The following is a 7,743-nucleotide window of genomic DNA, read 5'->3' on the forward strand; positions in this document are numbered from 1 at the left end:
TGGTGGCAATACGTTTGTTTTAGGAGAGAGGCTCTGCTCCATAACATTGTTTGTGCAGACTGTGCAATGTTACCCTCTAAGTGTTGACTACATGGGGCACTAAAACTCAGATTTATGCCACATCTTTACAGGTGGTAGTCAACTACAGTTTCTATTACAACAATTCAATTTTTGTATAATACACAGTAAACCTCCACTGAGAATGGTTTTATACTCTTTCAATGCACTCCATATGCTGAAAGAAATAGTTAGAGATTAAGGGAGGCTTATGGTAGACTCTGGCTAAACTTTTTGTTTTCATTTGGAAACCCCAGAGGTCATAACAGCCCAGTGCCAGGATCACACCCCAGTCCAGGGGTGCCACCTCTCTTCACCACCACGTGGAGACCTGCACAGGGACTGTGCAGCCCCAAAGTCACCACCCAGCCTTCTCTGGACCACTGCTTCTCTCATCTGTCTCTCACCCACCCAGTCTCCCATTCATCTCATACATTTCTTGTGTTTTCTCCTCATGCCCCAGTTTTGTACTATCCAATATAAAAAACTGCCATGAATAAACTTCTCTTCTAATACTTCTGCTCTTTCTCTTATACTTTATCTTGTACTCTTACACTGGCCTATTTTTATGTTATTGGGGCTTGGTTCTTTCCCTTTTCCCTCTGTGGAATTTTCCCCATTGTCATGCTAAGATACCTGTTGACTGGGCCCTGGTGGCAAGGGGGAGGGGAGAGAAGAGGGAAACCCCTCGATATCCAAACATCCAGAAGAGCAGACAGGAGGCTCTGGCTGTCCCCATTCCCCCACGGAGTTCGGACAAGAAGGACGATCGCCGTCTCAGCTCCATCCCTGCCATTCCAGCACCGGGAGCCATCCTCACTGCTGTCAGACCCTGCCCTGCTGCCTTCTCGCTGTAACCTGCCACCATCCAGCACTCTGCTGAGCATCAGGACCCACACCATGAGCGGAGAGCTCTCTCTCCATCTCTCTCTCCCCCTGGGACAGCTCTGCCATCACCCCCAGCCCTCCTGCAGCTCTGCGGGACCCGCCCGCCCCCAGCACCGGGAACTGCAGCTCAGGGAAAAGGTGCCTGCAGCCAAAAAACACTGGGACTGAGTTACTGTTCTGTTTGTGGGTAATTTCATAGCTGTTGTTGTTCTTGTTTGTCTTGTTAGATATACTAGTAAAGAACTGCTATTCCTACCCCATATCTTTGCCTGAGAGCTTCTTTAATTTCAAAATCATCATAATCTGTAGGAAGGAAGGATCACATTTTTCAGTTCAAAGGGAGGCTTCTGCTTTCCTTAGCAAACACCTGTCTTGCAAACCAGGACAGATGTATAACACAACTATGGATCTATGCTCTTTCTTACCCATAGTCCTCCAATTTCTGTCTCATTTTTATGTTACTTAATAATGTGTTTGGCAGTAAAGGAACATAAAATATCATTTTATATTGAAAATAAAATTTTGAAAGACGATAAGCCAAAGGAAAAAAAAATCAGAATTGTAGATGGACTCAGCATCTCAATTACTGACTTCAGAAAATTGAAAGGTAGTTAACATGTCCCTGTAGAGGAAGGCAGATGTACCCCTATGCTGGGCAGATACACAGAGACCTATGTATCAAATTTAAAAAGCAGTTTATCATGTAGGTGATCATGTAAAATTTATATGCAGGGGCAGTAGCAGATCGGTTTGTGGGGCAGGCTTTGTCCCCAGATGAAGGGAATTTCCTGTGCTGATGGAGCAGGTTGGATAAAATCACAAGACACAAGATTGCAAGAAACAGAGCACTATAAAATCCCCTGGACCTGGAGGGAACAGTATCACCTTTAATGGTGCAGCATAAACCCAGCTTTTAGTTCCCAATCCAGTAACTATGTGGTGACTAATTTTTTACAGGTTGTATCAACAGATACAGCCACAAATCTACAGTAGAAAATAGGAAAGCCCCAAAAATATATCTAATTTTATATATTAGGCAAATCAATACACCAACAGTCATGGAAAATCCTGAAGTAGCATTGTTCAAGGACCAAGAAGAGCCTGGCTGCAGCATCCCAGAAATATCAGAGCTAAGACAGCAAAGATTTAGGAGAAACAGAAATTAAAATTGCAATAGTCAAGTCACGTGGTGATTTGGACATGGTTAAAGATTTCAAGAGAGCAACAGCTGGCACAGGTCTGAGTAGAGCGACTCACAGCCCATAAGGCAGAGGTCACTGAAAGGCAGACAGTGTCAAAGCCAACTCAAGATACCTGCCTGGAGAATGAAGTAGAAGGATGATTTAGGGGAAATAAGTATGTCCCAGAGAAGAAAACAGTCAAACAAACAAAAATATTTAAGTGTGGAGGAAGTTCTTCTGGAAAGTAAGTAAGGCTGTGGTGTAGTCTGGAAAGTGAGACAGTGAATAGCAGAGGGAGGGGCTGGGTTGAAGAGAGACACAACTGTGCTTTTCATAAAACAGTTGGAGCAGTACATTTGGAAACCACTCTGAGCAACTTTATATTGAATGACATTCTCCAGAGAAAGTAAACCTTAGTGAAAAAGCCTGTATGTAACTCACTTAGAAAAAACAGTGTGCAAATAAATAAACGTTCCTGGAAGAAACTACATTACCACCAGAATTAACTTATGTGAAATTTGTCAAGTTAAATGCTTCAGTGATACTGGTTTCACCATATGTTTGTAATTTTTTTCTTGCAGAGCAGCTGGTATTTTTCTCAGATGTTCAGGTCATGTCCCTATTGTCTAACCATGACTAGCAACATTAAAACATTTACCAACAAAATAAAGTCTGAAAGCTCTTTCTTAACTAGCTGCACATTATTTTGTTTCTTTCTCTTTGCTCACCAGATGCAGTTCAGAAAAGTCTGGACTCTTTTTTAGGAAACCAATCCCTCTTTAAACAATTGCAATTCCTTTTTTTTTAAGCTTAATCACTTTGCTGAGAATGTGACTGGGAATTGAAGACATCATTATCAATGTTTTGCAGGGAAATTAAAGTGGGTGAGAAGAAAAGGGTTACAGTGGGTATTGCTGCTGTAACAGTGCTGGGAAGGCCAGGCAGCCTCTCTGCAGCAATGTGGGCTTTTGGATGCTGGAGTTAATAAACAAGAACCTGACTGATTGGCATGACACTTCCTTCCCTCTTGTCAAGAAACTGCTATACACTATCATGAGTGACTGAGAAGGAAATATGAAGTTTATCCTGAAGCTGAGAGATATCAGTGAGTAATAAAGAATGGGGACATGTCAATAATGCAGAGTGAGAGAGGTGGATCAATTTATAAAGCAGGTGGTAGTAGACAATACACATTCCGAAAATGGCCAAAGCAAAATTATATGCCTAAAAATAAGAATGGTGGCTTGTATTATGCATTAATGTTCTCAGGAAAATAATTGCTCTGCAGGCAACATTGTGTATAACTGATTGAACATGAGCTCTGAGCAATGTACTGTCATCTAAAGCTATTTTTGGATTGATAAATACATATATACCTGTGAGTCTGTAGAAGTCTTCAGCAGGGATAGCTTTAAATTTTATTCCTTGTCTAGACACATCTAAAGGGTTTTTGCAGACCTTTCCATGTCCAGATGGAAGCTACTTGGTGGCTACAGTCCAGCAGTTAAGTTGCATCTAAAAGTTTTGAGCACACCTGCCTGCTGCATGACAAATTTCATGGGCTCCCAAGGTGGAAGTTGCCCTTCTGTGCCCTGCACATGTATATGGGTCTGAAGGACTGCTGAAATGGCAAAGATGACAAAGCCAGGGGTAGTGCCCTGCAGTTACTAGCACAAGTCCAGAAACTGTTCCTTGCATCAGACTGGCACAGCAATAACTCTGCCACAAGACAGACTTTGTGGTGGAACAGCACAGCTAAAGAACACACAGATCTCTGTGGACCAGCAGACATGCCAATTCAATGGCTTTATCTCAAACAGTCCGTCCTTTGCTACACTGCTTCTGTTAGCACACTGTTTTCTGGAGCAGGCAGACCCTGTTTAGCACTTTCTGTTCTGATATTCCAGCTATTGCTCCTTTCTAACCTTATTTTTTGTGCTTCTCAGCTGCTTACTGGGAGCCCAAAACATGCCCTGCAGTGAGGTGCCACCAAAACTGTGGATACAGCTCTTCCTGTGTCCATGGAGATGCAGGGAAGACAGACTGGAAAGTTTTCCAGGAGCTGCTGGCAGTGACAGTGTGGGTCCCACATGGATCTCCTCATGCCCCTGTCACACGGGAGCTCACCCAGCACCTGTGCCAGCCTGTGGGACCATGCTGCTGCCTCCAGTGCAGAGCAGCCAGGGACATCGGCACAGCAGGGAGGAGGCGACTGGAGAAGAGGTGTATTTTGGCATTTTGACACATATCCATTGGGCAGGGCTTATCTAAAACCACTGCCTGTCCTTCCCTGGGGAAATGCCTTGAAAGAAATCGGGAGGTCCCCAACAAACGTTGTTGCACAGAGTCCCCTCTGCACGGACATCTAGGGTGTGTGAAGAGAGCAGGGGACAGATTATCTTTCTCCCAACTCATTTTCCTGTGCAGTGGTAACTGCCTGCTCAAGTGCATTGCACACATCTCTACGCAGACAGCCCCATCTTCTCTGGTCAGGAAAAGGCAGAGTTTACCCCCAAGTCGTGCCAGATGGAGCCATCACTGACATTGATTGGCCTTGAGATGTGTGATGACTGCAAACTCCAGAACCTCCTTTCCAGGGAGGCAGGGTGTTTCCATCCCACTGCTTGCTCCTGAGGCTCAATCAGGAATTCCCATCTCCTGTGAGCAAACCAGCCCTGGCAAGAGATAAAGTCTGGTTTTAAAGAGCTACTGCCTTGTCTTACATGCACTGAAAATCAATGAAACTTGTCCTCACTCATTTAGACAGCCTGGATATTATTTTGATTTTTGTCTGAACAACATTCCTAAATTCCTCTCCGGGTCCAACTCCCAGCAATTGGGGTTTGCTATTTCACAGTCAGTATTTCCACAAGGACTGGAACAGGGTGTGGCCCCCAGAAGTCCTTCAGGGGAGCAGTTAGGGCGCCAGTCCTCACGCCCAGCTCTCCCCCTGTCCCTCACCCTCCCTGCAAAGCCAGGGAGCTCCAGGAGCGGCAGGGCTCGGGGTGAGCCCCGCACCCCGAGCAGCGAGCTGCAGCCCCGCCGCCGCCAGGCACAGCGCTGCTCCTGCGGGCCGTGGCAGCTGCCTGGCTCCTCTCTGCAGTGCTCGGAGCAGTGTCCGAGGACGGCGCACCACGGCAGTGCTGACACCCAGCCACGGTCCCCAGCGCTGTCCCCGTCGCTCCCTGTCGGCGGAGCCGGCAGCTGGAGCACAGCTGTCTCGCCCTGACCCCGAAAACAGGCGGCACTGGAGGAGACGAGCTTCTTTTTAGACCACACAGGCAGTAACCTGGAAATGACGCATCTTTTTCTGGACACAGCCCTACAGCAGAAGAGAGAAAATCCCTCTTCTTTTCCAGGCTCATCCTCGACCTGCTGTCTGACTTCCCTGCATTCAACGTGATAATAAACATCTGGCTGAATTTCCCTTCCCATCAGGTCTGTTCTTGTGGTTTCCCTGCCCCAGCTGACATTTTCTTCCTCTTCTACTTTACAAGAAATTCTTATAATCCTTTCTACATGTTTTTCAGAATGAACAAGAATTAACAAACACCTGTCTCCATACTCTGCCTGTAACTATCTTTCAGCTTAATAGGCCTGGTGCTTCCAGTCCCCAGTTCAGGGGGAAATTAAATAGGAGAATGACATACCAGGATCTTGAGGTATCACGCAGAAATTAAAAATGCTAAATGGGTGGGAAGTCTAACTTTCCTGTGGGGAAGGCAAAGCATATTCTCTTTGCTAATGCTTGGGGGATTATTCGAACTTGTTGACCTTTAGGAAGCACAAAAGATATAATATTTAAATTATTTTCTTCTCTCTAAAGAAGAGACCCACTTTTCTAGGTTGTATATTAAAAACAGAGAATGAACTATTTAATTATTTTTTAAGATTGCTCTGAAAACATATTTCAGTAATACAGCTGAAAATATAGCATGCAATATTTAGGGTTTTTTCTGGAATGTTGCATAGTATGAGCATCTGGAAGTTATATTTAAAGAACTGAGTGATATATGAAAATAAAGGAAAATGTAGGCAACATGGCATCAAGGAAGAGCCAAAGAAAGGCTTCGAGAATTCAGCACAGAAAAGAAAGGTTACTGTGGTTTCTAACCTGCAAGATTAGTGATAAGGATTTAGTGATCTGGACATTCTTGAGACCATTATATGAGCATACAGACAAAATGAAAGATACTTTGATCTACAGTTGCCATTTAGGAAACCCTAAAATTAGCAACAGCATATCAGAGGTGCTGAGTGTATCTCATAGACCACTGAGCAGGTCTGTAATTAACTTTGGTTCTTTGAGTGCTAAAGGACATGTGATTGATTATCATTCAGACAACAGGACTAGAAAATGCAGCTCTGCCATGGATACACGAATATATAATGCTCCCTGCTAATTCTAGTTCAGCTAGGTGATTAATATTTGAACAAATTGCTCAGTTTTGGAAAACACTGTTTTTAATTTCAGATTTTAATACAAGGATACACTGGAAAGAAGTGCTCTGGAGATTGAAAGCTAGCAGCAAGTGCTGAAGACACAAGGCAAAGCTCAGAATCAGAGCCAGGGGTTTCCATTCATAATCCTGACTCCAACCAAAGAATATTTGGGGGAATACCCTCTCAAACCAGCTCTGGCTAAGGGCCAGAAAGTGGAATGGCCCAAGGTTGCCTGACTCTGTGCCCAGGCTTGTGTCTCCAGTGCAAAAGAGGCAACGGGCTGAGGTGAGGAAGGCACTAAATGCACCATTCTGCCACATCTGCCAAGCAGCACTTGAATACCTGGTGAGTTGAAAAGTCCCCAGAAAGGCTCCCAGAGTTAAAAGTGGCCTGAAACCACTTTGGCAGAGCCCTGGAGCACCTCACTGACACAAAAAATCAGAGGGAATGTTTTAACTCCTAACGCCTTGTTATTGGGCATTGAAAGTTTTATTGTATTAAAAAAAAAAAAAAAGAAAGAAAAAAGAAAATAAAAGAAACCAAACAAAATCTTGCCGTTTCAATTCACTTTACTGAGCTTAGTCCCATTAAATTAAAAAAATAGTTGCTGAGAAACCCTTCACAGGGCTTCAGCACGGAAATCTTATCTCATTTATATTACCACTAGGTGGCTCAAAACGAAAGCAAAAATTACATCACTCACTGCTCAGTCCACGACCAGAATGAACACACACGACTTAAAGACTGTCTCACAATTGTCATGCTTCAAAAATTTCTATAAATCATCAAGTTCCCCAGGTTAGTGATAAATACTTGAGAGAGCAGAGCTGTCATACACTCAGACGTGTTACAGCTCTTAAAGACAGATGTTGCTTGTGAATGTGTAAGAGAGCAACTTCCAAAAGAATAATTCGTATTTTTCTCCTTCTTAAAATCAATTGTTATTGAGTGAAGTTATCAAGTGACAGAGAGTGATAGAAGTTGTTTAAATGCATCTAAAGAACAGCGTTATCACATTACTATATTTTAATTTATTTTAACAAATCATCTGAACAAGTAACTTGTTTTGTTCCATAGTGATTGCCTTTATTTATAACAGCAGCTTATGACTTGGGGTTTAGCTTTCCATTACACACTGGTTTAGATTAAAGACAAAGCTTGCAAATCAAACCCA

At 43.6% G+C, this 7,743-nt stretch overlaps 1 long non-coding RNA gene across 1 annotated transcript; it reads left to right on the forward strand.

The window, feature by feature from the left end:
- The first annotated feature begins 5,443 nt into the window (after positions 1-5,443).
- LOC134044850 (uncharacterized) lies at positions 5,444-7,379 on the forward strand. The gene is made up of 3 exons (XR_009933283.1): positions 5,444-5,564; positions 5,657-5,788; positions 6,601-7,379. It is a non-coding gene; the product is annotated as an uncharacterized LOC134044850 (long non-coding RNA).
- The last annotated feature ends 364 nt before the right edge of the window (positions 7,380-7,743 follow it).

Source organism: Cinclus cinclus, chromosome 1, assembly GCF_963662255.1.
Source record: "Cinclus cinclus chromosome 1, bCinCin1.1, whole genome shotgun sequence".
NCBI classification, from domain to species: Eukaryota; Metazoa; Chordata; class Aves; order Passeriformes; family Cinclidae; genus Cinclus; species Cinclus cinclus.